The sequence below is a fragment of the Carya illinoinensis genome, chromosome 9 (assembly GCF_018687715.1).
Source record: "Carya illinoinensis cultivar Pawnee chromosome 9, C.illinoinensisPawnee_v1, whole genome shotgun sequence".
NCBI lineage: Eukaryota > Viridiplantae > Streptophyta > Magnoliopsida > Fagales > Juglandaceae > Carya > Carya illinoinensis.
The window spans coordinates 9,513,969-9,541,466 of NC_056760.1; the positions used below are offsets into that span (position 1 = coordinate 9,513,969).

At 35.2% G+C, this 27,498-nt stretch overlaps 1 long non-coding RNA gene and 1 pseudogene across 1 annotated transcript; one reads left to right on the top strand and one right to left on the bottom strand.

Annotated features, from left to right (window-relative positions):
• Positions 1–13,125: 13,125 nt before the first annotated feature.
• Positions 13,126–14,935, top strand: LOC122276583. Its single transcript, XR_006228896.1, has 2 exons — positions 13,126–13,697; positions 14,569–14,935. It is a non-coding gene; the product is annotated as an uncharacterized LOC122276583 (long non-coding RNA).
• A 686-nt stretch (positions 14,936–15,621) lies between these two features.
• Positions 15,622–27,118, bottom strand: LOC122276766 (annotated as a pseudogene).
• Between the last annotated feature and the right edge of the window lie 380 nt (positions 27,119–27,498).

Below are 27,498 nucleotides of genomic sequence, written 5' to 3' on the forward strand. Positions count from 1 at the left end.
AAGCCTGTTAACATACATTGTGTGTGTGTACAATTCATGCAATATGATCAAAAGAAAAGAAACACACTGCATTAATTTCTCCAAAGAAAGTTTACATAACTGTGTCAACTGAATCACAATCTACGCAGTCCTAAACTCCTAACATGAGTCATAAAAGCGACTTTCGCTATGGGCTTTGTCAAGGGATCAGCAACCATGCGATTCGTAGATAAATGTTTCAGGACCACTTCCTTTTGTGCCACCATATCTCTTATGTAGTGATATCGGATATCAATGTGTTTGGTTCTTCCATGATATTTTGGGTCCTTAGCATACGCGAGAGCAGCCATGCTGTCGCAAAAAATCGTCACTGGATCAGAATAATCTGCGCCGATATCTAAGTGCTGAAGGAACCTCCTCAACCAAACAGCCTCCTGAACTGCTGCTGAACATGCTATGTATTCTGCCTCCATAGTGGATAAAGCTATACAGGGTTGTTTCTTGCTACTCCATGTGATGGCGCCATTATTCAGCAAGAAAACATATCCAGTTGTCGATTTGCGCTCATCTAGGTCACTGCCCCAATCAGCATCACTGTAACCATTTAGCTGCAAATTTGAACCCTGATAGCACAATGTATAGTCTGCAGTTCCCTTGAGGTATCTGAAAATCCTCTTGACTGCTTTCCAATGAGCCAGTCCAGGATTAGATTGGAATCTACTGACCAAGCCAACTGCATAGCATATATCCGGTCGAGTACACATCATTGCGTACATCAGACTACCAATAGCGCTAGCATAGGGAACACGAGTCATTTTCTCTTTCTCTTTTGGAGTTTTAGGACACATTTCTTGACATAAGGTCTCGCCTTTAGCAATGGGATTGTCAATGGGTTTACAATTACTCATTTGGAAGCGTTCAAGGACCTTCTTTATGTAAGTCTGTTGAGACAAACACAGAAGCTTCTTTGAACGATCTCTATAGATCTTAACCCCCAAAATATATTCAGCCTCACCCATGTCCTTCATCTCAAAATTGAGGGACAACCACTCTTTAGTGGCGACAATCATCCCCTTATCATTTCCAGCCATTAAAATATCATCAACATATAATGATAATAACACAAAACTCGTTTTGGACCGTTTTATATAAACACAGTGGTCTTCTGCGATCATCGTAAACTCATTCAAAAGAATGGCTTGATGGAATCGGAGGTACCACTGTCTAGATGATTGCTTTAGGCCATATATAGATCGTTTGAGCTTGCACACTTTGCGCTCTTGACCTTTGACCACAAAACCCGTGGGTTGATCCATATAGATCTCTTCATCTAGTTCTCCATTGAGAAAAGCTGTCTTAACGTCCATTTGATAGAGTTCTAAGTCCAATTGTGCTACAATGGCTAGAATCAAGCGAATTGAGGCAAACCTTACTACTGGAGAAAAGGTTTCCTCATAGTCTATACCCTCTTGTTGGGTATATCCTTTCGCTACTAGGCGAGCTTTATGCCTTTCTATTGACCCATCCGCTTTACGTTTGACCTTTAGAACCCATTTGTTCCCAATGGCCTTTCGTCCTGGCGGTAGGTCTACCAGATCCCAGACCTGATTAGTCCTCATAGACTCCATCTCATCGTTTAGTGCTTTTATCCACTCATCTTTAGTAGAAGATGAGAAAGCCTCTTGGATGGTTCTAGGCTCATCATCATCTTGCAGTCCCACCATGAAAATCTCCCCTTCAATCTCAAATCGACGACGGGGAATATTTCCGCGTGAGCTTCTACGTGGTTGAAACTGTTGTGAATAATCAACAAGTGGTGTTTCGTTGCTCAGAGCTAAATCACTCCCACTGTTTCTAAGAGCTTGAGAAATTTCATCATTCTCAACTACGACATTTGGAGTGATTTCCTCTTGATCCACAAGTTCTTGGAGTTCCAAACTCCTATCAACCTCGCCTCTAATTGGAAATTCATCCTCGATGAAATTCACATCTCGTGACTCAATTTCAGATACCGTCCCATCAGGTTGTTCACCGATTAATACATATCCCTTAGAGTGATCAGGGTACCTTATAAAGATACACTTCTTTCCTCTAGGACCCAACTTTTCATATTTATGGAAAGAATCATGAACGAAGCCCGTTGAACCCCATGGCCGCAAGTTATTCAAGTTGGGTTTCTCACCGGTCCAAAGTTCATACGGGGTGGACGGCACCGATTTGGAGGGCACTCGGTTAAGGATATAGGCTGCAGTCAAAAGTGCATCCCCCCAATATGATATTGGTAGGTTTGCTTGCGCCATCATCGATCTAACCATCTCAAGCAGTGTCCGATTTCTTCTTTCTGCCACGCCATTTTGTTGTGGCGTATATGGCATTGTCAACTGCCTTTTAATTCCCTTTTCATCACAGAGCCTTTTAAATTGCTCAGATAAATATTCACATCCACGGTCTGTTCTTAGAGCTTTTATACTCCTGTCTAATTGATTCTCAACCAAACTCATGTATCGTCTAAAGCAATCCAATGCTTCAGACTTATGGGAGATCAAATAAACATGACCATATCGTGAATAATCATCTATGAATGTGATGAAATATAAAGCCCCGTGTCTTGCCCTCACACTCATTGGGCCACAAATATCTGAGTGGATTAATTGCAACAGAGAAGATGCTCTTGCTGCTTTTCCAAACGGTTTTCTTTTTGATTTTCCCATCAAACAATGTTCACAAGTGGGCAACGTGACTTTAGCGAGATTGCCTATTAGGCCTTCTCTAGCCAACCGTGTCATCCTCTCTTGCCCAACATGGCCAAGTCTAGCATGCCATGTATTCGAATCTAAATTATCAGATTCAGTGATAAAAATAGTAGATTCATTCACATTTGAATAATCCAAATCCATTATCATAAAACCGTCTGAAAGAAAAGCAGAACCATAAAAAACATTACCCAAAAATAGGGAAACACCATTGTTTTCAAATAAAATGTGGAAACCAAGTCTGATTAAAGTAACTACGGAAAGTAAATTTCGTCGTATTCCGGGAGCGTATAACACATGATGGAGTAATAGAATGCGACCGCCTCGCAATACTAGCTTGTAGGTACCAACTCCAAGCACCTCGACACTAGCTCCATTCCCCACCTTGATATCACGACTCCCAACTGGAATTCGACGATACTCGACAAATCCGACTCTGTCTCTTGCTATGTGCTCGGTCGCTCCTGAATCAACAGTCCACATAGGATATGAGTGAGCAACCATCACATGACTTGTTACATAAATAGAAAGAGAATAGTCAGATTGTACCTTCTTCGGCTCAGTACAGTCACGAGCGAAGTGGCCTTTCTTTCCACAGTTAAAACAATCCATATTGGACTTGTTCTTTCCACGCTTCCCTCTCTTGGTGCGTTTGAAAGTTCCTGACTCTTTTTGCACACGTCCAGTGGATACCCCAAGCTTATTATTCTTGCGTTTAGGCCTAATTGCCTTACGCGAGCCAGATTCAGCCACATAGGATGAATGTTTAGGCTTAATAGCCTCTAGGCGCTCTGCCTCAAGCTCCAAATGACGCGACACATCATCAAAAGTTTTGATGTTCTCATTGTGCGTCAAATTTTGGCACATGGCTTCCCATGAATTGGGTAGTGAGCGTATAACCGCTTGGACTTGCTGCTCATCCGTCAGATTGTTTCCAGCCACTTTGAGTTCACGGATCATTGATGACATCGTTCTAAGATGCTGCTTTATCGTGTGTTCAAAGCGCATCTTATAAGAGTCAAACTTCATAGTCAGTCCGTGCAATCTCGTGGCAGAAGTTCCCCCGAACTTCACTTTCAGTGCTTCCCACATACTTTGAGCAGTGTTATACTCCTCGAACTCACCGATAAGGTCATTGTGCATGCTGCTTAACATAGTAAAGCGCGCGCACCGATCCTTTTTGAGCCAATTCTCAAAAACCTCATGATCCTTTCGGTGTTGTTCAGAGTTCCCTTTTTCAGGCTCAGTTAGGGAGTGAGTTAAGGTCTCCAAGACCTCTTGCTCATTCAGGACATACTGGATCTTACGATGCCAAATGTCGTAATTTTCCCCATCTAGTTTTTCTCCTTTGTTCAAATCGGCAACAATACTTTTCGATGCCATTTCACTACAAAAATGCACAAATTAGATATATACACACACCAAAAAAAATGCCGCGTTTATCTAAGTTAAAGAGAAAATAATCTAGACATGTCACAAGATCGAAAATTCGCTAAGCTTCCTAATCATCTCTTGCGCCACAATGCCCAATTATTAACTTATTAACTCAATTTTCGCGCAATTTTAAATTGCATGGGAAATTTCAAAAAAAAATTCAACCATACATCCACTAATTATCACAAAAAAAACTTACTAATTTAGTGATAATATAATAACTAATCATGTATTTAAAGAAATAATCATGCCCAAAAAAAATAAAACAGAAAGGTTTTTTTTTTTTTAGCACAATTAGATCATAAAAAAAATAGAACCCCCACCTATCACCAGGAGAAGCAGCAGCCCAATGGTGTGCTTTCATCTTAACTCCCACTTGGTCATGGGTTCTAAACACAAGAAAAACAATTTCTGCCATTTTAGTGAAAAAACCTCCGGGTTGGGCCAGAAAACAATTGGGCTGGAGATAAAAAAAATAAAACAATTGGGCCAAGTTCAAGCTTTGAACAGCCCATTAGTTTTAAATCCTCAGCCCGTAAGTTTTTTTTTTTTTTTTTTTTTTTTTTAAAACCTTCTTCAACCTCCGGAATGGGTACTGTTCATGTGAACAGTATCAGAAAAAAAACAGTGGCTTAAAGCCACCATTTTAGGCAGCCTCCGCCGGTGGGCTTGGTGGCAGAGCACTCACCGGAGCGCTCTGAACACCACGGGCTGCAGCAGCCGGAGTGGGCTGCTCCCATTGTGCAGCACCACTCCTTGGCATGCGGCAGCCGTGGTGTATGCTGCCCATCTCGGTTGGGCAGCACCACTCGGTGCCAGCATCACCACGTGGTGCCAGCGACACCACGGTGCGAGCCCGCAGCACCATGGTGCGATAGGCACCACGGTGTGGGCTGCAGCACTGTGTGCGCTCAGCACCAAAAAAATGGTGCTCGGTGCACCAGTGGGTGCTTGCCACCCATGGAGGTGTCCTCGGCACCATGTGGTGCGAGGACCACCCGTGTGGTGCTAGCAGCAACCATGTGGTTGCCCAGCCACCACCATGGTGCGCTCCGTGCCTCTGCGCATGGCAAATACACTGCCATGCGCAGTATCACACAGTGCTCAACATATATATATATATATATATATATATATATTGTATTTAAAAAAAAACAATATAATACATATTCTCAATGCATAAAAAGAAAACTGTTAAAACACATCTAGCAATATAGCGTGATGCTCATGTAAACAGAGATCATATATAAAAACTTACGATAATAGATCATGGCATTTCTAACAGTCTCATACATGTTTTAATAAACAGAGACTAAACCCAATATTTATAAACATGATCATATTCACAGAACGTAAGAAAAAAATATATATATACATTACATGAACAAGAAACAGAGACATATTTCACTGGGAACAACTAACGTAATGCTCTGATACCAATGTAAGCAATTATATAAACATACACAGCGGAAGAAATACCTTAAGAATAGTCTGTGTAGTTGTTCCACGAGTGAATCCAGTGTTCAAATAGTTTTCTCCACTCAGTGCGGTGAATGTGCTACGTAGATGAATCTAGAGACACATTCAAAATGCCCACAGCCTAAGTATTTTCACTCACAGACAGAGAGAGACTTTTCCAAGAGAGAGTTACCTCTGCCAAGGTATGGAAGGAGGCATTTATCAGTCGTCCGCGCCCCTTCATATGGTAACCGTTGGCTAGCCATTTATGGCCAGCCAAAGTTACGGCCCTTGACTCCAGGCATAACGCCTGGAGTAATGCCAGCATCTCAAAAAAGGTAAGAGGCAGGGGCATGCCCACTAAGGGCGCCCCTGCTTTATTACACATGGATTACCTTGAAGACAGTGCCAAAGCCACCTTGGCCGAGCTTATTTGACTCAGAAAAGTCATCCGTAGCTGTCATTATTGTTGATAGACTCATGAAATGTAGGTCTTCCGAGCTCACCAATTCACCCTCTTGTGTAATGGCAACGCCGGTGGGGCTTGCCAGCTCGTGTAACAGTGCTTTCTGGTTTTTATCGTCATCTGCATATATTTAATAAACATGATGAAAGAAATTAACCTTGTTGGTACGTAATTTTTGCTATAAACTTAATTAAAGATGCGCCATAAATAGGCATGCATTTAGATACATGCACTCACTCACCTATTTGCCTTCTCTTCTTCCGCAAATGATAATTAACCTCACATGATCCAATAAGAACAGCTAAAACTGAGAGTGGTATGCACGTAACCACCAAAAGCATCCAACTCTTCCATCTAGCCCCTGGTTTAGGACAAAAAGAACTGCCTGAAACCTTCATTTAGTTTAATCATTAAATTCTATGGATTTTTTTAGAAATTTTTACAGCTCTCATGATTATATATATATATATATATATATATATATATATGTATAACCTAGCTCTCAAGTCAAATTCTCTGTGCATGGTTATATGGTAACCGACAAAATTTAGGTTAGAATATATATGAATTATTCAAGCTGTCTCCCGTCCCGTCTGGTTAATTAGTAATCAGTCATAATTAAAGTGACCGATCGATTGATATAACAATATAATTCGATCGGCCTATATATACTATAAAGATTTATATTTAATCTTGGATTAGTGTCATGTATTGAACTATACAGACAACTGAAAAAATTAGAAATGATATACACAAACTATTTTTACACTTCTATTTTAAACGAATAGTATATTTTAGGTAAAATTTAAAATTCAAATTAGATGAAAAATTAAAAAAAAAAAAAAAGTAGTGATTTTGATAAGATGATGCTATCAAACTGGTTGATTATAAAATATAGTACTGAAAAGGAATTTTATTTAAAAAAAAAAAATAGTGTTAAGTTAAGGCGACAATATCTCGTGACAATATATAGTTTGTAAAGCACATTAATTACAAATAGTACTCATCAACGTTGAATCCTGAATTAGCAAATTAAACGACAAGAAAGTAAGTACGTTTTATTTTTATTTTATTTTTTTATATCATTTTTAATTATTTGATCAGCATCGGCAGAAAATTAATTAATTGATCATGATCTAGTCACATCCTTACCTTGAGAAGCTGGGAGGGTCAAGTGAAAACTTGAGGCGTTGTAGAATCGGTACAGTTCAAACCTCATATTACAATTCCTGCTAACAATAATTCCACCTTGCCGATAAAAACAGCATTCCTGAAGCTCTCCAAAGGCAGACTGCAAACAGTTAGAACAGGACTCATCTGAGATGTCCCTAGTACATTGTACAAGACCATAGATTGTTTTCTTCCTTGAGAATTTGATTTCACCAGTTGCGAACATGCGTGTAGAGGGATCAAACGCAGTCTCGTTCGAGATGTTATTCATTAAGTACGTTAAAACTTGCTCTAAATGAACTGGATTTGATATATTCTTCTGCATTTGATTCTGCTGTGGATACTTCCCAGTATAAACCATCAAGGAAAAGAAGTTCTGGAAGGAGTAGCGAACTTGACAGAGTTCAAACCATATCATAGCATCTTTACTTTTGCACTGCTTTAAGATTTCCTTGGTTGCAGTCTGTATACAATTCTGACAAACAGTGGAGTTGACATCTCCTCTACAAAGCACCTGTCCATAGACTCTGTCTGAGTCCTGATCTCCAGTGGAGGTGCTGTAGAAACCTGTCAATGAAGTATTGGAAGGCAGAGACCCGAGTAGGAGCTTGAGGTTGTTTTCAAATGGGCTGTTTGTTGACTATTTTGCTCCTTTAACTTAAATCCCACATGGGTGGGAAGCGAAGGAGGAGCAAATCCTCAAGTCTATAAAAATGAGGTTTAGCCTCATGGTTAAGTGCACCAGTCAAATGCTTAACTAGTAACTTTTAACTCTAGTTAAATTCCTCTGTTGTCCATTTTGTAAAATGGGAAGAGGTGTGAGTTAGAGTTTTTCTAGTGGTGAAAGCTTTGTGGGTGTGTTTGGGGTGAGGAGAGAAATTATGTGATTGTAATAATTTTTCACATAGTGTATTTTCTTCTCTGGGTCTGGTGGTTTTTCTCCTGTTTTGGAGTTTCCACGTAAATTTCTTGTGTTGTTATTATTTCTCTATTTTTCTTATTACTCCTGCAAATGGTAGATCCTAGGGGGGTGAATTTGGGAGGTCCAAATTCCCAACAATTGGTATCAGAGCCACTAGGTTCTTTTTGTGGGGTGGAGCTTTGGTGTGGTAGTGTGGATATGTACAGTCTAAGGAGGTTCTGTTTAGGAGATTGGAAATTTTAAGTGTGTCCATTGTGACCCTCCAATCTTTCCTGGGAACTGACTTAGTGAGGTACTATTCATTTCTACGGTAAATTCATCAAAACAATATCAGGAAGTAGGGCTTCAAATCTTGTCAGATTTGAGGTGGAGAAATTGGTTTACACAAGGTGTGGAAGGGCAGATCAACCCCTGAAGTCAGTAGTGATTCTAGCGACTGGTGAAACGGCTAGTACAAGGAGCGGATTCGGCAAGTGGCTCCAAGTCAGTAAATGGAGATACTGGTATTGATGCTAATGTTGTGTCTCTCTCCATGAAAAATGAGACATGTACATCCTTATGGCATGCTGCTTATTTCCAAAATTGCCATGATAGAGGATGTGTTAATATTAGCAGGTCCACAAGTTTGCACACGGGCATTGGTTTGGCATTAATGCAGGGTGTGTGGTGGAAATTCATGTCGATGGCTGATGAACTTCCAGGAAAGCCAAACGTGGAAGTTACACCATAATTTTCAGCAAGGTTGTTTTCGACATGGGCCGAAGTGAAATGCTTGGAATTAGTTTATTCTAAGTGGGTATGCTTTTATGGTGAAGCGTGATAGCGGAAGCTATGAAGATCTTCATTGAGGTGGAGCTTGGCTGTGGGATCAGTCAAAGTCGCAAGGTGGAGATTGTTGACTATTTTGCTCCTTTAACTTAAATCCCATATGGGTGGGAAGTGAAGGAGGAGCAAATCCTCAAGTCTATAAAAATGAGGTTTAGCCTCATGGTTAAGTGCACCAGTCAAATGCTTAGCTAGTAACTTTTGACTCTAGTTAAATTCCTCTGTTGTCCATTTTGTAAAATGGGAAGAGGTGTGAGTTAGAGTTTTTCTAGTGGTGAAAGCTTTGTGGGTGTGTTTGGGGTGAGGAGAGAAATTATGTGATTGTAATAATTTTTCACATAGTGTATTTTCTTCTCTGGGTCTGGTGGTTTTTCTCCTGTTTTGGAGTTTCCACGTAAATTTCTTGTGTTGTTATTATTTCTCTATTTTTCTTGTTACTCCTGCAAATGGTAGATCCTAGGGGGGTGAATTTGGGAGGTCCAAATTTCCAACACTGTTGAGTTCGTAGTTTTTGATCGAGAACTCTGTGTTACAAAAGGTATAGAGAGGATCCCCACTGGCCGGCGTGGCCGAAAGCCTAGGGCGCATCAAAAGTGAAATAATCAACAAAAGCATAGCCAATAATGCATCTTTCTTATCCATCTTCCAAATATGGTTGAACATGATCATAGGATGATTACGTTGGCCCAAAGGTAGTGGAGAAGGAAGGTAATTAACCTGACATCTGATCAAGCACAACTTGTGTCGGTCAGAATACTCTCTTCAAGACATACATTTCATCCTCAACACGATTTACCCTTAAACCTGTATGATACATTAGATAGAAACTTCCGCCCAAAAAGATGTTGGTCCGACTCTTTCTGATAGAACTGTTGAGCATTCCTCTGAAACTTTCCCGCTGGACGTTGATACTGAGTCGAAATATTTAGGACTGCTTCTCCGAATGGTGAAGATGGGGACAAGTTTTCCCTTTCAAAAAATAGTGTTCTAAGCTTAAAATATTTGTTATTTACTGCTATTATTTGAAGCATGCACGTATAAATTAACATCATTAATTAGATTCCATTCTTTACGATGGAAACCGATAGTCGATACGTGCCTTCTAAGGACGAGCTAAGCAAGCAGCTCATTGGAAAAATTCTAAACAAAAGTTTATATATTATACACTATATTTTTTTTTTTTTAATTTTACTTTTTACTAAATATTTGATATATAGATAAGAGTAGAAAAATTTAATTAGTTTAAAAAAATTTTAAAAATAAAAATAATAAATATATATAATATGTGAGGTGTGAAAATAATAAATAACAAACCTAATTGAAAGTTTCAAATCACATAACGGAGCTTACTTGTTTGACAATTCTACTTGAAGATAAAAGATTAGACGAAAACGATGACTCATTCATTACGAATGAATGAAATGGCAATATTTCTTTGATCTTTTTAGCAGAGATGAATGGCAAAGACTCTAACGCACCTTGTTGATTTTTTTCCCCAAAACCAGCCTAACGAAGCATAAAGGAACAGCATGAGTACTAAGCCAAGAGGTATTATTAATTCTAAATTATTATAATCAGTACGTACTCCACACGGAACATTAGGACTTTCTTATTGGTCATCATTCTGGACAATTCCAATGGATTAAATTTCAAAATCATTAATTAATTAAACTATTTTTCTTAGATCATACATATCAAATTAATGCAAGAGGATTATATTTTAATTATTCATTAAACTAATAATGAAGTAGCTGTCACGACTGATGCCGATAGTGATAAACAAAACAATGCTATTCAATGAACATGATTAGTTGACTTCTTTCTTGTTTTACATGATGACCCTGATCTTCTATTTTGTTATATTTGTCAAATTCTTTTTTTATTGATTTTCTTACTGATTTGCGCTCCCTGGATATGATCATTTTAAAGAGAATAATACTATATATTATATTTTTTTATATGATTTTGTTAAATGATTATTTAATAGTAATAAATATGTCACATTTTATTTAATAAAATAAAAATAAGATGGTAATATAATATATAGAATTTTCCTTTTGAAAAATAATATGCACTCATTCGATAAAAGTTGCTAATTCTTATTTTATTTTATTTTTTATATATTTTTACTTAATTATTAAGAAATTATTTTTAAATGAGTTTTGTGAAATTTTTTTTAATATTTAAAAGATTTAAAACATAATTACAAAATATAAAATATAAAATATTTTATACCTTTCATAGAAATTCTCAGATCACTCTGCCTTGGCCCTAATAGGATCCTATTTTAAGACAGGGTAGCGGTTCTCTACCGTAAATTCTGACATATCAGATTTTATTTTTTTCTAACCTCAGCTATTTTCTCATTTCCTTATATTCTCATTTATTCAAATCTTAGAGGTTTGGAAGTAAGATAAGATATAAGATTTTTATCTCATCTTATCTTTTAATTACAATTTTTTTAAATTCTCATTTAAAATATAATAAGCAATTCAACTTTTTCAAATTTCAAAACAATAATAATACTAAAAAATAATATTTTAAACTTTTATTTAAAATTAAAAATTCTCTTCTCACCATCCAAACTTACACGAAGCTCTCCATGTATCTCTCTTCTCAAGCTCTTTGCTCTGTGAAGAGCTCTCTCTCTCCTCGAGAATTGCCTAAGGTGAGGGTGGAAACATAACTCAACTAGGGGTGTAAAAAAAATTCAAAAAATCGTTCTAAACCAGTCAAACCGATCCGGTCTAAAACCGATTTTCATAATGGGAAAACTAGTTAGAATCGGTCTAAAATCTGTTCTAGGCTTTTTAGAACCGGACTGAGTCAATTCCATTTAATATGTATTTTAAATTATTTTTTAAAATATTATATATAATATTTTTTATTATATACTAATAGTATTACTATATACTAATTACTAGTACTAATATTTAAATATATTAATATATATAAAGTATACTAAATAAACATCATAGTAGAATATATATATATATATATATATATATATATTTAGTAATATATGAATGACAGAGTGTATTCCTCATAATTACTAGAAATCATCAAATTATCAGATTATTTCGACCATAAAAAGGAGAACTCTAAACAGAAGACAATGATGTATGCATTGTTTTTCATATATATATATATATATATATATAAGCTAAAGAAAAAATATCTGATTGCTTAGCTTAATTGCACGATCTAATTAATACATGTAGATTAAGTATAATTGGCTCCAATTATTCCTATAGTTAGCTAGCTACCTTACTGTTCTAATTCCACCCAACGCATAGTCAAGATAATAGACCAGTTGTAAAATAAGGGGGAAAAAAAAAAAAAAACTCGAGCTTAATTCAAACGAGAAAAAAAAAAAAAAAAAAAAATCATCTTAAGACAAATTTCCAACTGAGAATCACTCCTTAATATAACAAAAAAATGTCAAACATGTACATGCAATGAATTATACGTACCACAAGAAAATTCAAGCAAATATACACATGTTTCCACGTCAGATCACGTCAAATTAATTGATAAGCGTAAGACTCAAATAACATGAAAACCCATTAGCTTTAGTACTGGCAGATTTTTCTTTTTATTTCAGATTTTTTTTTTCAATTTTTGTAGCAGTTATATTTATAGGTTTGTAGCAGATGTTTTTAGTAAAGCAGGTTTTTTTTAGTAAAGCAAATTCTTGTAACAGTAACAGATTTTGGAATAAAAGTATAAAACAATTTTTTTTTTATATAAATAGATTTTTTTTTCTTTTCTACAAATTTACATTTTATTAAAACAAAAAAGCTGGATTGAACCAGATTGGAAGTAATAAAACTAAACGTACCGGTTCATGAAGGTATTTAGTATGTAATCAGTTTTTGAAAATACAAATTGATACATATCGATTCGATTCTAAATTTTATCTAAAACCGAACCGAACCAAACTAGTTAAAACCCTAAAAACAACCGGAGGGGTAGTGCAAAATTAACGGATGGAGCAGACTTATCTTCCGACTGGTTTTGCCACGTTAGTAGGTGTGCAGTTTCGTTAGTAGATGTGCGGTTTCAAACCGGATTAGGAATACAATTTTCCTTTTAGATAGCCGGTGCGGTTTCTCAGCTGGCCATTTCAGTTAACTGTTGTTTTCATATTTCTTATCGTTTGAAATTTCTCAAAAACGAAAAGAGAATTAGTCTATGATCACTTGTTCTAATTAGCTAGGACCTAGCTAGGAGTTTTTATTTTGAGAAATGCCACTCCCACCGCTTTATCCTCCCGCTCCTCCCTCCCGCTTGACATGGCAAGCCCACGTGGCCTGATTTTTAAATAATAAAAACACAAGTTTGAATCCAGTTTTCTTCACTCCCTTCATCGATTTTTCTTCCTCTCTCCCAACCCAACGTTTGCAAGCCAAACCCATCGATTATTCTTCGAATCTCATCGTTTGCCAGCCAAACTCATCAAGTTTTCTTCGAATCCCAGCAAGCCAAACCCATTTACGTTTTTGTTGGAATCTCATCGTCCGCGACTCCGCAAGCCATCACAGTTCCTTCTAAGAATCCACATCGTCTTTCTTTGACATCGTAGAAGCCTTCCTGTCATTCTCTCCTCCACATCATTACCCTTATACACAGAAAATGCTCATAGATGGAGTCGCCCGCTACTGAGCCTCATAGACGGAGTACCCACAAGGTGATTTTTTAAAATATTTTACAGTTTCATATTTTTGGGGTTGTGATTTCTGAATGTCTTTCTGTTGGGTTTATTTTTCTGAGTTATATGAACACTCGCATATTATTCAAGCTGGTTGTTGCTAAGGAGAGAATGCATGAACATTTGCAATCTTTAGGCTTCTATTTGCATTATGAGCACACCCTGTTTGACGAAATGTCTCTGTTTTGCACATTGTGATTTTGGGGCTGGCCTTTGAGAGGGTTTGTGCCAATTTTGAGTTTGAGAGGGTTTGGCATTTTCGTTCAAGTCAATCTGGCCGATTCTTTGAAGGCATTTATTGATTTATTCATCGCAATTAGTGGTTTGAATTTGTTGTATTACTATATAAAGTTACTGTTGGATTTCAGCCATACCAATTCCCATGTACTATACTCTTCTTGCTTGCTATAAAACTTGTGCGATTGTCTAGCTTAAATATTTATTTGTAATCAAGGTTTTGGTTGGTTGATATTGGAGGAATAGGTTTTATTGCTCTGGTAAAGGTGCCAGGGGCCTAATATTTTTCTGAGATAATCTGCAAAAAATGAAACCAGGGGTTAATTCCTGCATTACTATTTTTTTTTTATATCTATGATATTGAAAATTTTGATCTTGCTATCCATGCTAATTTAAGGCATTCATTTGCCTCTCTTGTGGATATTAAGGCTTACAATTTAAGTACCATCATATGCATTGTTTGATTGATATTTTGCTGTTGACAGTTTAGAAATTATTTTATCTTTGTAATTGAATGGAATTAATCATGAGTAAACTTTCTTTTGGCATTAGTGTTTTTGTTGGGCATCTATATATAGAATCCCGAGTTTTCACCCTTTGCTTTTCTTTTCAGTGAATTGTTCAATTCTGAAGCTCATATTGGTCATCATTTTCAATTTGGGATCAGCTTATGCTACTTCTGGTATAAATAATTTCTTTTGGCTGCTACTGGAATCTGAGGTGAAAGCTGCCAATCTATGCAGATCACGTGCTTGTAAATTGTCAAGAATTCATTTTTCTGTAAAGCAAATTGTTTTCATTTGTTACTCGTATGTAGAATAAACCATGGAGCATTTATATGCTGTAAGCACAAATGTTGCTTGGATATCGGGGCACACTTTAAATGCCAACCCCAGTTTGTGACAGGATTCGATATTGCTTAATAGAAATCTCTCATCCAGTAGCCTGTATGGATGGTATTATCTTTTTTCCCCTTCTAAGTTTTCCTTGTTGATTTTGTTAATTGATCAGGTGCTGGTTGAATGAGGTGGTTTTATGTTTTGGTTATATGCATGTTTTCCGTAGTTGTTAAAAAATCCCAAAAAATGCATGGATGGTATAATTGGAGCTTGTGCATGGTAAAAACAAAGTCAAGTGGAATTGAGAAAACCATATATAAGCTGGTTTGTCTTCATCGAAGTAGACATATTTCCTGGTCAAATGCATGTAGCGAGCCAGCGAAGGTTTGTTCTAAACTGGGAAAACAATTGTGTCGTTGTAAAAAAGGCCTTATACACGGGATGGATGTGCAAGGCGCAAAATATTTTATCTTTGTAGGCATGGAAAATCTGGAAGGAAGGGACACCTTTGCATGAAAAAATAAAAAAAGACCAAGAGAATTTTTTCAGTCCAACGTGATATGAATTAATACTATCGCAAAATCACTAATAATTTACGGAACAAAAGTAGAAAAAGTGATTGTCATTACAAAAAGTTATCATAATTTACAGAAAAAGCTAATGTCATTAAAAAAAAATGATCATCTTCAATTAAGATATATTCATCTCCACCAAAAAATTGATATCTCCGCCAACAATGAAGACCTCAAAATAATAGTAGTCATCACAAAAAATTACTTTAGCAATTTCCACAAAAACAATATCTAGTTCCATCAAAACTGCATCATTTATAATTGAACATCTACATCATCGTCTTGGTCCACTAGACGAAATCGAGAAGGCTGCATGAAAGAACATTGAGACAGTAGTAAGATTAAATGCAAAATTATAAGCATTGGAATGGCAAAAGAAATTGTTAAAAGAACCAACATTTTAAGATATGTTATACCAAAAAAATGTAGTTTGGATTACCTGTGCAGGAGGAGCGGTCGGGGCAATACCAAAATAAGCCATAGTGTGGCCAGGTGCATACTATGGGCATAAAATGAAAAATAAATCAATTTCTCAAAACCCCCCAATGTAGTTGTCTAGGTGTAGTTTGATTACCTGTGATGAAGGCATAATTGGTCCAATACCAAAATAAGTTGGGCCAGGTGTATATTGTGGGTATACTGGGCAAGGTGTGTACTGGACATAAAATGAAAAAATAAATGTTAAAAGAACCAATGCTTAAGACATTTTATACCGTAATGTAGTTTAAATTACCTGTGAGGAAGGACCAGTCAAGGGAGTCGAAAAGAAAGTCGGCATATGTGTCCAAGTGTGACTTTGTTGATCCTATAACCATTTAACCCGGACATTGATGAATCTTTTTTTTAGGTAACAACATACAAAATCTGACAACTATAAACAATGAGAAGTACTTGAGTTTGAGAAGGCTCATGTTGGGTGTCATTGACGTTGCATTCATTTGATAGGTGAATATGCTGCTATGCATTGGAAGGAATATAATAAGAAGACTTAATTTGAATAATATTATAAGAACTTTGTTTTCAAAAATATGACAAATGAACCTCAGATTCACCTCATTGCAGTCTCCTTCTCGTACTAGGTTTCTTAAGAGTCTTCTCGGAGGGTGTACTTTTCTCCTTGTTGAACCCAAGGTTTCAAGTTTCATGTGATTATAAATCTACACATGGATTTTGATGATAACAAATGAATTCAAAGAATAAAAGAGTTTCAAACTCAAGTTGTTCACACAATGGAATCAAGCACATCAAAAAACCAAGCATGAGCAAGAAGGAAACAAGTTCACATTAAAGTCATAGAGTAATATTGTAAATCTCTTAAAATTCGAAATTAGGATTAATGCTCAAAATTAATATTTTATCATAAAGCATTAAAATACATTTTCCACATGTGCATGAATATTTTTAAAAATTAAATTTGAAAATTTTGAAAGATGATTGATTGTCATCTTTTGCATGTGCATGCCTTGATTAAAGGGTTAAACTTTGAAAATATTAAAGATGATTGATTGTCATTTTTCACAAGTGCATGTTTTATTTGAATATTTTCAAAAGTGATTGATGCTTTTTTAGACTTATACAAAAGGTAGATGATTTAGTTTGAAAAATTTGAAAAGTAAAGTGTGCTCATTTTGTCATATACAAAAAGTAAAAGATTAGGTTTGAATTTTTTGAAAAGGAAAGTGTGCTCATTTTGTCATATGCCAAAAGTAAAAGATTAGGTTTGATTTTTTTGAACAAGTGAATGATGTTGTCTTTGACAATTGAAAAAGAAGAACCTTTTATTTGAATTTTTTGAAAAAGTGAATGATGTTGTCTTTGACATGTGAATCTTTTTAAATTTGAATATGAAGTCTCATATGCCTATAAATAGATTATTTGAGAGCTTGACATTCACAACATCCAGAGCATACAACATTCATTCAAAGCTTTCATTTTCTCTTCTCTAAGCATTGAGTCTTAATCCTTGTTCATTTTGAGAGATATAGTTTGCGTTGTATTGTTCTTATTTCACTCATTGAGGAGTGTTTTCTGATAACCTACCCACTATTAGCTCTTGTATCAGAAAAAGGGTGTGTATAACCCTTGTGTGTGTAGAAAGTATTCTACACGGGGAATAGTTGAATCACCATGTGTAAGGTGATTGCAAGTGTAGAGGGTGTTCTACACGGATCCTTTGTAGCGATATTGTTCAAAGGTGTAATAGGTTTCTATCTCCACCTGAAGGAGGTTGAATAGTGAATTTGAGAATCCTCAAGGGGTAGCTTGAGGCGAGGATGTAGGCAGTGGGGCCGAACCTCGTTAACATACTGAATTTGCTTCTCTCTTACCATTACTTTTTATATTTATTGTTATCTTATATTTTGTTTATATTTTATATTATATATTTGATTTATAATTGTTATTTTTTAAGACAACTTAATTCACCCCCTCTCTTGTGTTAGTCATCTGGGCAACAATTGGTATTAGAGCTAAGAGCTCTATTATAAAACTAACTATCTTTTGAGTTAAGATCTTATGGCTAACATTTCAGCTTCATTTGGTGAAAGTCAATCTAGCAGTCGGCCTCCACTCTTTTGTGGAGATAATTACTCATTCTGGAAAGTTAGAATGAGAATATTCCTTCAGGCTCAAGGTCGAGAAATCTGGAAATGTATTGTAAATGGACCTTATATTCCAACAAAAGTGGTTGATGGAGTAAAGGTCAAAAAGGAAGAAGAAGAGTTTGATCGTGAAGACGATAGACTTTATACTTTGAATTTAACTGCTATGAATTTATTATTTAATGCTCTCAATGGAAATGAGTTTAATATAATAATGACTTGTGCTACGGCAAAAGAAATTTGGGATAACTTGGAAGTTACTTATGAAAGAACTTCACAAGTCAAAGAATCAAAAATTTATATTCTTACTCATGAATATGAAATGTTTAAGATGAATGATGATGAATCTATTTCTAGTATGCACACTCGTTTTACTAACATCATAAACAGCTTGACAGCTCTTGGCAAAGTTTATTCCAAGGTGGAGATAGTAAGAAAAATTCTCAACTCTCTACCAAAACGCTGGGAATCAAAAGTGACAGCGATTCTTGAAGCTAGAGACCTCAAGAAGATCGAAATCAATGAACTAATCGGGTCACTTATCACCCATGAGTACACATTGAAAAGAAGAGAAGAAGAAGGAAAGCCAAAGAAGAGCTTAGCACTTAAAGCTGTTCCTCATGAAAGTGAAAGTGATGAAGAAGTTGCGATGATAACAAGAAGAATTCAGAGGTTCTTGAAGAAAAATAGAACTCCTCCAAGGAAATCTTTCAAAAAGTTTTCCAAGAAAGATTCAGGTAAAAATAACACTTTAATTTGTTATAAATGCAATAAACCTGGTCATATCAAACCAGATTGTCCTCTGCTAAAGAAAGATCGAAACAAGGGCAAGAAAGCAATGAAAGCTACATGGGATGATGATTCAAGTAGCTCAGATAGTGAAGCAAGCAATGAAGAATCAGCAAATTTTTGTCTTATGGCTAAAGATGACATTGAGGTAACAAATCTTGATAATATTGAAAATCTTTCATATAAAGAATTGCAAAATGTTTTAGAAGAGGTTTATGAGGAATTTGAAAAATTGGGTATCAAATATACTGCTTTGAAAAAGAAAAATTTTTCTTTAACAAATGAAATTGATATTTTAAGAAAAAAAAATATCATTTTGAAAGATGAAAATCTTGAATTGAATAAGAAAAAAACCGATTTAGAAAATATTGTTGAAAACTTTACGAATGGAAAAAGAAATTTTGAAAAACTTCTTGGTAGTCAAAGATGTGTTTTTGACAAGGCAGGCTTGGGATATATGTCAAAACAAAAATACAAACCTTATAAAAATTTCTTTGATAATCCTTCTATATCAAAGACCAATAATCAAAATTTTTTTCATAAAAATAATTTTGTCAAAAAAAGATATTATTATAATCATTCAAGTTCTTCATATATGTCACATGCTATTTGCAATTTCTGTAATAGAAATGGTTATAATTATCATACTTGTTCTATTAGAAGAAATCATACAATGACTGTTAGGGCCATATGGGTACCTAAAAATCTTATTTCTTCTAATACTAATAAATAAAGGATCCAAAGAACTTGGGTATTAAGAAAAATCATTTTAATTGTTTTTATAGGTATGCATGAAGTCATCCACAAGCAAAAACAAGTGGTTTTTAGATAGTGGATGTTCAAGACACATGACAGGAGACAAGACTAAGTTTTTTGATCTTAGATCTAAAGAAGAAGGACACGTGACATTTTGAGACAACTCGAAATGGAAGATCGTGGGAATAGGTAAAATTGATAATGAATCTTCTCTCATAATTGAAGATGTTCTACTTGTTGAAGGTTTAAAACATAATATTTTGAGCATAAATCAATTATGTGATAAAGGATTTACAGTTACTTTCAAAATGGATAAATGCATTATTTTGAATGATTATGATTGTAATATTTGTTTTATTGCTTTAAGAAACAATAACGTTTATACAATCGATTTTGAAGAAATTACCTCACAAAATGCTATTTGCTTTTCAGTTCAAAATGAAACTAGTTGGCTATAGCATAGAAGATTAGGTCATGCCAATATGGAACTTATTTCCAAACTTTCAAAAACTGATCTTGTGAGAAGTTTACCAAAAATAAATTTTCTTAAAGACAAAATTTGTGATGCATGTCAATTTGGTAAACAAACAAAAACTTCGTTTAAAACTAAGAAACATATTTCCACTACTAGACCATTGCAACTGATACACATGGATCTTTTTGGACCAAATAGAGTTGCAAGTCTAGGAGAAAAATATTATGCATTTGTTATTGTTGATGATTTCTCTAGATATACTTGGGTCATCTTTCTTGTTCATAAAGATGAGGCACATAATGCCTTTACCAAGTTATGCAAGAGAATTCAAAATGAAAATGGTTATACTATTTCAAGTATCCGAAGTGATAGGGGAAAAGAGTTTGTTAATAAAAATATTAAAACATTTTGTGATGAAAACGGTTTTGTGCATAATTTTTCTGCTCCTCAAACTCCTCAACAAAATGGGGTAGTAGAGAGAAAAAATAGATCTCTTCAAGAGATGGCAAGAACAATGCTCAATGAGAACAACTTGCCTAGTTATTTTTGGGCGAAACGGTAAGTACTGCATGTTATGTTATAAATAAAGTTATGCTAAGGTCTAAGTTAGATAAAACCCCCTATGAGCTTTGGAATGAGAAAAAGCTCAACATTGGTTACTTTCATGTGTTTGGATGCAAATGTTTTATTTTGAATGACAGGGATAATTTAGGCAAATTTGATGCAAAATCTGATGAAGGTATCTTTCTCGGGTATTCTACTAATAGTAAAACTTATAGAGTATTCAATAAAAAGACTTTGACTATACAAGAATCTATGCATGTAGTATTTGCTGAATCTAATTCTTCACTCTCCAAGAAATCTATTGATGAAGAAACAGGAGGTATAAATAATACGGAAAGTCTCAATCTCAACAAAGAGGAAACAATATAGGAAGTTCAACATGGAGCCATCAGGAAAGATCATCAAAATTTAATACAAGATGCAACCAAACAGTGGAAATTTGTGAAAGATCATCCAGTGGAACAAATCTTGGGAGAACCTTCACAAGGTGTAAGTACTCGATCATCTCTTAGAAATATTTGCAATCATACTGCTTTTCTATTTCAAATTGAACCCAAAAATATTGATGACGCACTTCTTGATGAATATTGGATTCTAGCTATGCAAGAAGAGTTGAATCAATTTGAAAGAAATGATGTTTGGACACTTGTTCCTAGACCCAAAAATCATACTATTATTGGAACAAAATGGATTTTTAGAAACAAGAAAGATGAGTCCGGAGTCATTACTAGAAATAAGGCTCGACTTGTAGCCCAAGGTTTTAATCAAGAAGAAGGAATCGATTATGATGAGACATATGCACCTGTCGCAAGATTAGAAGCTATTCGAATGCTACTTGCATATGCTTGTTATAAAGATTTCAAACTTTTTCAAATGGATGTTAAAAGTGTTTTCTTAAATGATTTTATAAATGAAGAGGTATATGTTGAGCAACCTCCAGGTTTTGAAAATCATATTTCCCCAAATCATGTTTTCAAACTCACAAAAGCACTATATGGACTTAAACAAGCTCCTAGAGCTTGGTACGAAAGACTTAGTGGTTTCTTGATTGAAAAAGGTTTTTCAAGAGGAAAAATCGACACAACTCTTTTCATTAAATATGAAAATGATGATATTCTTTTGATTCAGATTTATGTTGATAATATAATATTCGGTGCTACTAATGAAAATATGTGTCAAGTTTTTGCTAAGACTATGCAGGAAGAATTTGAGATGAGCATGATGGGAGAACTTACATTCTTTCTCGGATTGCAAATTAAGCAAACAAAAAGTGGGACATTCATCAATCAATCAAAATATATTAAGGAATTACTGAAGAAGTTTGGGATGGAAAATGCTAAGGAAATTGGAACACCAATGAGCCAATCAACTAAACTTGATAAAGATGAATCCGGTAAGCCAGTTGACTCGAAAATATATCGAGGTATGATTGGTAGCTTATTATATTTAACAGCCAGTAGACCAGATATTATATTTAGTGTGTGCTTATGTGCACGCTTTCAATCATCTCCAAAAAAATCACATTTAATTGCAGTTAAGCGCATTCTTAGATATCTTAACCTAGGGTTATGGTATCCTAAGCACACATCTTTCGATCTAATCAGCTACACAGATGCAGATTATGCTGACTGTAAAATAGATCGAAAAAGCACTAGTGGAGCATGCCATTTCTTAGGTCATGCATTAGTTTCCTGGTTTAGTAAAAAATAAAATTCTGTTGCACTATTTACTGCTGAGGCAGAATATGTTGCTGCGGGTAGTTGTTGTGCTCAAGTTCTCTAAATGAAGCAACAACTTGAAGATTTTAAACTCAAGTATAATCACATTCCAATCAAATGTGATAATACAAGTGTTATAAATCTTTCAAAGAACCCAATACAACATTCTAGAACTAAGCATATTGAAATAAGATATCATTTTTTTCGAGATCATGTGCAGAAAGGCGATATAGTATTAGAATTCACAAACACACACGATCAGTTAGCAGATATTTTCACAAAGCTTTTACCAGAAGATAGATTATGTATAATCAGAAGAGAAATAGGTATGATGCATGCTATGAATATCTTTTAAAAGATAGACTAGAGTCAATAAAAATAGAGATAGATTTTTTAAATACTTTTACATAAACTTGAGATTCTTAGCCTCATGTTTGAGACGCTCATTTTCTTCATACAATATCATATCATTCTTATCCATGGGAACCGGCAAGCGGAATGAAGAATCTAATAAAGATTTCAACTGTTTATTCTTCTGCCGAATGATTCCTTCCCTTGTGTGAGACTCTTGAACAATTCGTTGAAGTACAACAATTTGTTCTTTGAGCTTTTCAACTTCATGAGTTTTGGCTTGTAGCCGTTGAGAAAAAGCAACAATAGAGGAAGAGTAGCGAGTCCCAAGACTCACCAAGTCATAAATAACATCAGAATCTGACTTATTAGTCAGATTATTATTTTCTTGCTGCAACATGGCACCAATGGCAGCTGCAGAAAGGACAGGAGGTTGAGATGCAAAATGCCTCATGGATGGATCTAGAGAAATGTTAGAAGAATGAGCCATTGAGAAAAGAATAGAAGACTTAAAACGAGAATGCTGAAGGAATGCAGATGAGTTATAGAGATGAGATGAAAACTTGATGCGGATTGGATGAACTTCAGGACTGATTTTATAGAGATAGCATAAAGAACAAGACAAGTTATTATCCAAGTCAAAGAGCAATGTATTTTTTCCCGATCGGTGAAAATTACATTTTTTAGAAACTCGAAACCTTCAATCTCGTTTGTCAACAACATCAGGCGATTTTTTCAAATCTCCAGCCGCACTTGTTGGGTCACGGACGGATGAAATTTATTTATTTATTTTTAACTATCTACAATGTTTACTAACGCATCGTTTTCTTCAATCCATTTACTTGTTGCCGATCCTTTTTAATGATGCCAAAAGGGGGAGAAGTTTTAGACTAGAATATTAACATTATTTAAATTACTAAACTTGTTATATATGCTTGGAATTATATTTATACTTTTGCTTGAAAAACTAACGCATATTTTCAGGGAGAGCTTAAGTATTAATACAGGTTTTAAGTTCTATTAAGTATTTGTCATCATCAAAAAGGGGGAGATTGTTGAACCCAAGGTTTCAAGTTTCATGTGATTATAAATCTACACATAGATTTTGATGATAACAAATGAATTCAAAGAATAAAGGAGTTTCAAACTCAAGTTGTTCATACAATGGAATCAAGCACATCAAAGAACCAAGCATGAGCAAGAAGGAAACAAGTTCACATTAAAGTCATAGAGTAATGTTATAAATCTCTTAAAATTCGAAATTAGGATTAATGCTCAAAATTAATATTTTATCATAAAGCATTAAAATACATTTTCCACATGTGCATAAATATTTTTAAAAATTAAATTTGAAAATTTTGAAAGATGATTGATTGTCATCTTTTGCATGTGCATGCCTTGATTAAAGAGTTGAACTTTGAAAATATTAAAGATGATTGATTGTCATCTTTCACATGTGCATGTTTTATTTGAATATTTTCAAAAGTGATTGATGCTTTTTTAGACTTATACAAAAGGTAGATGAGTTTGTTTGAAAATTTTGAAAAGTAAAGTGTGCTCATTTTGTCATATACAAAAAGTAAAAGATTAGGTTTGAATTTTTTGAAAAGGAAAGTGTGCTCATTTTGTCATATCCCAAAAGTAAAAGATTAGGTTTGATTTTTTTGAAAAAGTGAATGATGTTGTTTTTGACAATTGAAAAAGAAGAACCTTTTATTTGAATTTTTTGAAAAAGTGAATGATGTTGTCTTTGACATGTGAATCTTTTTAAATTTGAATATGAAGTCTCATATGCCTATAAATAGATTATTTGAGAGCTTGACATTCACAACATCCAGAGCATACAACATTCATTCAAAGCTTTCATTTTCTCTTCTCTAAGCATTGAGCCTTAATCCTTGTTCATTTTGAGAGATATAGTTTGCGTTGTATTGTTCTTATTTCACTCATTGAGGAGTGTTTTCTAATAACCTACCCACTATCAGCTCTTGTATCAGAAAAAGGGTGTGTATAACCCTTGTGTGTGTAGAAAGTATTCTACACGGAGAATAGTTGAATCAATGTAAGGTGATTGCAAGTGTAGAGGGTGTTCTACACGGATCCTTTGTAGCGGTATTGTTCAAAGGTGTAATAGGTCTCTATCTCCACCTGAAAGAGGTTGAATAGTGAATTTGGGAATCCTCAAGGGGTAGCTTGAGGCGAGGATGTAGGCAGTGGGGCCGAACCTCGTTAACATACTGAGTTTGCTTCTCTCTTACCCTTACTCTTTATATTTATTGTTATCTTATATTTTGTTTATATTTTATATTATATATTTGATTTATAATTGTTATTTTTTAATACAACTCAATTCACCCCCCTCTTGTGTTAGTCATCTGGGCAACACTCCTAGATGGCGGTCTTCCCTTACTTCGAACTACTAATGGACTAAGAAGTTTTCCTGTCGTTCCCTCCATGGTAGTAGCTGGATCAACAGTGTTGCTATTATCATGATCAATGATGCTCGGGTATTCTACCTTCAACTGCTCTAGTTGGCTAATCAATTTCTTAGTGCTACTCTCGGCCTTTGAAGCATTAGAACATAGTTCATAGAAACAATTTTGTATCATATCATACCTCCGAGCATCGTGGTTGCTACTCATGTCATAATTGCTTTTGATGAATGTGTATTTTCGTTTTACATCCTTCCTCCACCGATCCAAGATGTATTTTGATGGAACTGTACTCTTGCCTAGCTGCGTCAAGATACGAAGAATGTGTCTACATAATATGCCCCTAAATTCAAACAACTAGCAACTGTATTTAACCTCAAGGGGATCTTCATCAACCTTAACAATATAGTTTCCACGTTTTAATAAGTCATCATGCACTGGGACCTCATCGGCAACTACAAATGTATATCTACTACCCTCGCAACCCAATAACGAGGTAGACAAATATAGAAATCCTCGAAATTCCTCTTGTACTTCTTTAAATTTTGCAATTGTGTATGTCTTCTGAAATTGCTTCTCAAGAGGATAAAGACTAATGCAAGGAATCTCAGTATTAAATGAATTAAAGTCAGCAATTGCTTCATTTTCAACCTTTCTCCTTAGGGCTGAATCGTACTGATCAACGAATTGTTTCAGAGTTGTCTTAGAATTAACGTAATCATCAAAGAATGCATTCATACTTTCACTCCGTTGTGTCGTTGACATTCCTGCCCAAAAGGTGTCTTTGACGTAGGCTGGCACCCAAGAACACCGGTCACTATATAGTGATCCCAACCATGCATTCTCATGAAGACCATATGTATCGAGCATATAACACCAACGTTCTTCAAATTTATGCTCACTTAAAGAGTCATATACGTACTTCTGTAGAGTACTCTTGATCTCCTCATATTGAGAATGTGATCCAAATTTCTCAGGAAGTTTCTTCATTATATGCCACAAGCAGAAGTGATGCCTAGATATCAGAAATACCCTTGAAATTGCAATTTGCATTGCCTTGTCTTGGTCTGTGATGATTGCATTTGGTGGTTGGTCATGCATACACTTCAACCATGCCTCAAATAACCACTCAAAGGTACGTGCGTCCTCATTGGATATCAATCCGCACCCGAATAAGATTGATTGACCATGGTGGTTCACACCAACAAACGGTGCAAATGGCATCTTGTATGCATTAGTCAGGTATGTTGTGTCAAATGTAATCACATCTCCGAATGATTCATATGCAGCTCTACTTCAGGCGTCTGCCTAAAACACATTCCTTAACCGCAACTCATGATCTACGTCTATCTGATAGTAAAAATTTGGATTTTTTCTCTGCATATCTTGGAAATAGTTACATAGAACTTCAACACCTCCAACCCCGAGGCGAAGTTGACGTGCTTTGTCAATGTAGTTCCGACACTCCTCCCCAAATGGCACATTCTCGTAACCCCCCGCCTCAACAACCACAGCTTTGAAATTTTTTGACACTCGTATACCTGCCTTGTCATTTATTTCAAGTCTTTTAGCCACACGAGCATCAACCTTCTTAAAGCATCTAAAATGTCTTGCCTTTCCCGGACTACAAACATGTGTGTGATCCAATTTTACTTTAGTCAGGGTATACCCACCTTCATTATTCAGAGATGCATTAATCTTAGCCATGCACCCTACCTTTTCTGTTCCTCTTGGCTTCAGTATATTCGCAGCCTTGCTCTTGGATGTGCCTTCTCGCGCACATACAAAGCAAAGCCATCTGACATTCCCATCATCATCTGGTCTAGAATTCCTTTTACACACTCCAAATCCCTTCTGCTTACCATACTTCATATAGTAAGACCAAACTTTTTCAACAGAAGAAAATGTCATTCCAAGCTTAGGAGATTCAATGGTTTTATCACAATCATTATCTGCATGTCTTACCTCATCACACTCATTATTTGCAGGTCCTACCTCATCATACTCATAATCTGCATGACCTACTTCATCATACTCATATTCTGCACCTCCCAGGCCAGACTCCATGCATAACTATCAAATCTGCATAAGAATCATGTTTAGAATGATATGTATTAATACATGATCACATCTTCATAAATTATACTCTCTTCAGGATTTTGTTTTAATATGAAAGTTATTATTCATTGCTTTTATCATTTGAAAGTCCATCTCAGATTCTCAATAGTTATCAAGTGAAAAAGATCCGTAAAAATTCATCTCAATAAAGTTTAATTTATAAATAGAGAAAAAAAAAACATGATAATAATGCTATTATATAATATCTATCTTCATTCATTTTATAGTATGCATTATTTTCTTTAAACTCATTTTCATTTCCTTTTAAATGATCGACTGAAGAAATGACCTATGAGAAATTAAATACCTTTTATATTAATTTTTATTTC